At 47.0% G+C, this 6000-nt stretch overlaps 1 pseudogene; it reads left to right on the top strand.

Annotated features, from left to right (window-relative positions):
• Positions 1 to 818: 818 nt before the first annotated feature.
• LOC120651449 lies at positions 819 to 2263 on the top strand (annotated as a pseudogene).
• The last annotated feature ends 3737 nt before the right edge of the window (positions 2264 to 6000 follow it).

Here is a 6000-nt window from a genome sequence, read left to right as displayed (position 1 = left end):
TTCACAATCCAACTTCACCATAATATATTTTTATTTTTGTCAAAAATAGTTATACAAGATTAGATCCCAGCCCTTTAGACCATCTGGGCTAAACTTTATGGCCCTTTACCATCCCTGTAATAGTGATATTCAGTTGAACTGCTAGTAGTAGTGGCACTCTATTGTCTTGGACAAGATTTATATTCCATTTATGTATATCATTGCGGGCTGTAGAGCGGAACTGGTATATATATATGGTTTTCCAATTAACAAACTAAACATTAAATGATTATCAATAATTCAATTGATCAATAATCTTGAACCAGCTAATCATATATTTGCTTGTATTTCATCCTTTAGAGCTAGTTTTTAAATCTTACCAATGCTTATAGTTGACAAACATATTAGTCCTACTGATTATGCTGTCTAGGGCTGGGTGGTAACGGATCATGACTCTAATCGTCTTTTCACAATCCAACTTGGTTCTTATATATTTTTAGCTCAAAATTGTATAAAATTAGAACTCGACCCTTTTAGGGCCCGACTCTTAAATTATCGAAGTCAAATTTTAAGACCCTGTACCACCCACTTAATCACTGAAATTACCGATAATGGTCTAATATAAAGTGGCTATTTTTTTGGTACAGATACAGGATTGGTAAAGAAGCCAATTGCTAGTTGTTGGGTGTGGAAAGGGATGACGAGGAGTGAAGGAGACAACCAATGGCTCTGGATGGATGAAATCAAACGCAGCTTCAGATGTTTGGTTTCCATGTCAATAGCCCTTCACACTAGCATTATATAACCAATACGCGTGAATATCTAACCGTGAATACTAAACAGTAAACACTATATATATAAAATGATTATTTCGTTATATCTATGTATTTTTTTCATGCCACATGTTTTATGTGACGCGTCAATAAAATTTGGACTTTGCAATTAATACTTTGCTCGCCACTTTTATCTGAAACACGGCCACTTCAAGGGCGGCCCACAGGAGCGACCGTGACCGTGTGTGCGACCATGGCGTCTCCCTCTCCACCGGCGGACCGCGCCGCGCTCCTCAAGGCCTTCGACGAATCCCGCACCGGCGTGCGCGGTCTCGTCGAGTCCGGCGTATCCTCCGTCCCGGCAATCTTCCTCCACCCGGACCCCTACGCCTTCGTCCCGCTCGCTCCCACGGGCGTCTGCATCCCCATCGTCGACCTCTCCCTCCAGTGGCCACCGCCGCCGTGGCGGCGGCCGCCCGCGACTGGGGCTTCTTCCACCTCGTCAGCTACCACCACCTCCACCAAGCTCTCATCACCTCCAACTACCCGGCGCGCGCGCTCGCCGCCGTACGCGCCTTCAACGAGCTCCCCGGCCCCGAGCGCACGAAGCACTACGCCCGCGCCCCGGTGGACGGCGGCGTGTCCTACTCCTCCAACGTGGACCTGTTCCGCTCCCTGTCGGCGAGCTGGCGCGACACCATGGAGGTCGAGAACGCCGACCCGGCATGCATCCCGGCCGCCTGCCGCGCCGAGCTCCTCGAGTGGGACGCGCAGGCCACCGCCCTGGGGCGCGCCCTGCTGGGCCTCCTCTCCCGGGGCCTCGGCCTCCGCCGGGACACCGCGCTGGAGGAGGCCTCCTGCCTCGAGGGCAAGGTGATGGTCTGAGACTACTACCCCGTGTGCCCGGAGCCCGAGCGCACCATGGGCATCGTCGCGCACACGGACCCCGGCGTGCTCGTCGTCCTGGCGCAGGACGGCGTCGGCGGCCTGCAGGTGAAGCACACCGGGGATGAAGGGAGGAGCCAGTGGGTGGACGTGAAGCCCGTGCCCGGGGCGCTGGTGATCAACGTCGGCGACCTCCTGCAGATGATGTCCAACGATGAGTACAAGAGTGTGGAGCATCGGGTGGTGATGAACACGCAAGAAGAGGCCAGCGTTTCGATCGCCCTCTTCTTCAACCCTAGGAAGAGAGGGGACTCGAATTTTTATGGGCCATTGCCGGAGCTGGTTTCGCCGGAGAATGCAGCAAAGTACAGGAATTTCACCATTCCTGAGTTCCTGGAGACCTTCAGCCGAGAACTTGCGAGCAAGGTTCTACTTGAGCACTTCAAAGTGTAAGACACTGTTCAAAGGAAAGAATTTTTATTTTGCCAAAAAGGAAATTAAACTTCTATAACTGTGAGATGATAGTGTATAAGAAAATGTTCTACTACACGTACTGATACTCCACATAAATATCTCTCTCTCTTTTTTTCATAATGTAGCTATTTTTAATTATTTTCCAAGTCAAACATTTTAGATTTTGACTATGAATAGTAAAAGGATCACAAAGATTGACAGCATAAAAATGATATTAGTTGATTCAAAATGAAATCAACTATATCATAACATGTAACATGTAACCTTTTATGTTTAAAATTAATTAGTTTTGAAGATATTAGTCAAAGATGAAAATGTTTGACTATCACCAAATCTAAAAAACTGTTATGCCAATCTTTATAGTTTTTTTATTATCCAGGGTCAAAGTTTAAAAGATTTGATTTGGAGAAAATCTAAAAATAGCTATATTTTGGACGGAGGTAGTATGTTTTGAGATGGAGGTAGTATATTTCTTCGCGGCTATGCCATCATACAATTGATGCGTGGATAGGAGATACGTGCATGCTAGAGAGCAATTAGGAAAGAAAACTAGACAGAAACGTCGTGTGATGAACCACTGGAGATCTCAAAAAGTCAAATCTTCAATTTAGAGATACATCATAACATCGACATCATCATCAAGTAGGAAGCAAGTTGCAGTATCACATCGTTGTCTCTCAGTAATGCATGGATCAGTCTAGACCGCAAACAAGAGTATTGATATCTAGAAGAAAAAAGATTTTCTACAGGTTTCCCAAGATATATCGAAACCCACCATTTTGTGACGGGACAGCCAAGTTGTCATTCATTAAGACATATGTTAAAAACTGGACCGCATCCCTTTCATTTCTTCTTAAAGTAGCTCAGGTTTGATTGTTTGAACCGGACTTTTTTTTCAAGAATGTGCCTTAGCATGTATTTCATTAAGAAAAAAGTAGTTTACAGATAAATCTTGATGCGGCCAAACAACGATTGACCAACATACGAACACAAAGAACTAAAAATAGAGAAATAATAAAGGAAAGCATAACCAACACACAGCGTAACCATAACAACAACTAGAAGAAGCAACAAGAAGGGAAGGGAGGACACACCCAAGTGCCCAATCCAACCACCCTAACAAGGCTAACCAAGACTGAACCTGCAAAATGGGATACACTATTGCCAAAGATCCCTAGACAGAGCAAGCTCGAAGAACGCGACCAGTGCGACAAAGCATCTGCCAGAGTAGAAGAAACGGTGGCAAAGCATCTGCCAGGACCAGTGGTGGCCAAACATTCACCCAAACAACAACATGGTGGCAAAGCATCCGCCCAAGCAAACGGTGGCTAAACATCCGCATGCCACGAACAGTGGCAAAGCATCCACCCAACGACAACATCCTGGGCGGCAAAGCATCCTCCAGGGCAAGCACCAATAACACGACCGTGGCGGCAAAGCATCTGCCACAAGACATCAATCCAAGCAACCAAGGCGATGATGGATTAATCAAAACAAAGGCAGCTGCAAAAGAAAAATTATCCCAAGATGATGCCTCCATGGAGGGATGCGATACCATTGTCGTCATCATTGCCCGACAGACACGATCAGGGTTTTCACCCAAGAAGCCCACAGGTGCAGGAGGGGAGAGGGGTAGAAGAATGACACCTCCAAGGAGGTAAACGACGCTCGAGGGTGTCACTGTCATTTGCTCACCTGAGCATAGACTTTCACCATGCCCCATACCCAAAGCAAGCCACCAACCTTCCAAAGCCGCCAACAAGCACCAAGCATGGGCCACCGCACAGCATTCCCAATTAGAGGAGCCATTGAACCCGCCACAGCAAGGTTGGGGCGTCACCGAGCCCCCCCTCCCCCCACCCCCCCCCCCCCCACCAACACGCGCAAGCGCGAAAAAGGCGCAGGGGCAACCGGTGGCCCCAGTCGACGTGGTTGCTGCAGCACTAAGGCAGACCCTCGTGGCGGCCAGGTAGGAGGATCGATGATACGGACTGATTGCGCGGCGCGAGGTCGGGCGTGCCCACTATGCCTTGGCTCGGAGGGACGGGGAGCACCACCAAGGATGTAGTGGGGTGCGGCTGGGATGGTGACCTGCCGAAATGCGAGGGCGGCAACCTGCACATGCAGCAACGCATCCATGGCGGCGGCAGGAAGGAGCAAAGACGAGCTAGCACGTAGATCCGGTGGTGGGGGAGGTAGATCCGGCTATAGGAGGAGTGAATTCAGCTCCCAGTGGACGGCGTCGGCACCCCAACAAGGATATACGACCATGGTCATAGGGTGTAAGGGTTGAGGGAAGTGGTCGAGAGGAGCAGGGAGAGAGGAGGGAAGGGGACGGAGGGCGGGGCCGCCACCGCCGGCCGTGATGGCAACGACCGATAAGGTCGGATGGGGGAGAGGCCGGCGGCGGCGGCAGGGTCATCCCCCGAGTCGCTTAAGAGGGGCGATGCAGGGTCCTCCTTCTAATGGGGTTGTAGAAAATCTATTTTGAACTGGGCTAATAATTAAGGCAACGTATCATGTGCAAACTAATCTCTTCGTGCAAACTTGCAAACTTTTAATTTGGGCCATAGGATCAACATCCAAGGGGGTGCGCAGGGGGAGTGTGAGGGGGATTTGCAGAAGTGTGGTTAGGGGTGGGTGGTTAAGTGTAAAATTATCCAATCCCTCATTCCCATAGGATGTTGATCCCATGGCCCGGATTAGAAGTTTGCAAATTTGCACGAATAGGTTGATTTGTACTTGATACGTTGCCAATAATAAATTATAGAGATCTCACCGAATCCTAGATTCATTGCTCTGTAGTTGCATAGTAGCCAGTCTTAATGGGGTTTCATGAAGAATTTTATGACATTAAATATCAACAATTTTGCTGACATGGTAAGGAGAGAAGAATGAAGTTTCATGAGATATATGGAAAGTTTCGTCACCATAAAATCTATCTGGCACAGTTACCTAGTTTTTAGTTTAAATAACTGTATCCATAAAACTTCCACTGAGACTGACCTATATGATTTGCAGGGGTCAAGCTAGGATGTTTTGTAGGCGGTTCGTCTCCAGGCGACAATATAATGTGTCTACTCGCCTCTAGGCGATAAGGCCAACGTGGGCTATTGGCACTGTTAGGATTAATTAGGGATAATTAATTAGATGATCAACTGGATAATCATTAGCAGTTAGGATAATAGACTTGGGCCCTTTCGGACCAGAAAACGTCAGGGCCAAGGCAACCTGCCAACAGGCACCTTTTCGGGCAATATGCCTTGTATATATTCCTTGTAACACATACACAGAGATGGTCAATCCATTCAGTCATTTGCATTTGGCAAACACTTTTCTCTAACAGGCACGAACCCATAGAGCCCCTAGTAGCAAAATTAGCATTAAAAAAAACAAAAAACATGATGCGGCCTGTGTGACAAGGAAGTCATCATCAAATCGAATACGTACAAGCTTGTCCACGTGCATAGAAATCAGTTCTAACTCTCAAAATATAATGATTGTTCCAAGCATGGCCCACAAGACGATGTGACATCGGGTTAAACCAGCAAAAGCTCCATCTACCATACAATGCCACCAAATAAGATTTATCTTGTGATCAACGATTCTCCACAGTCCACATCGATGGGTTTGTCTCTATTGTCATTCTACCTCATCAAAAGGTTATTAGGCCTTTACAAACAGCATTCTTACTAGGAAGAAATGTAATGGAAGGAGCTATTGTCCTACACGAGACCTTACATAAATTACATACAAAAAAAAAGATGAGACTATTTTTAAGATTAATTTTGAAAAAGCTTATGATAAAGTGAAATGAGATTTCTTACAACAAACTCTAAGAATGAAAGGATTCTCTGATGTTTGGTGCAAATGAAACTCTAAGAATGAT

This window comes from Panicum virgatum, chromosome 9K (assembly GCF_016808335.1).
Source record: "Panicum virgatum strain AP13 chromosome 9K, P.virgatum_v5, whole genome shotgun sequence".
NCBI lineage: Eukaryota > Viridiplantae > Streptophyta > Magnoliopsida > Poales > Poaceae > Panicum > Panicum virgatum.
The sequence above is the reverse complement of the archived record's forward strand: the minus strand, read 5'-3'. Positions and strand labels throughout refer to the sequence as shown.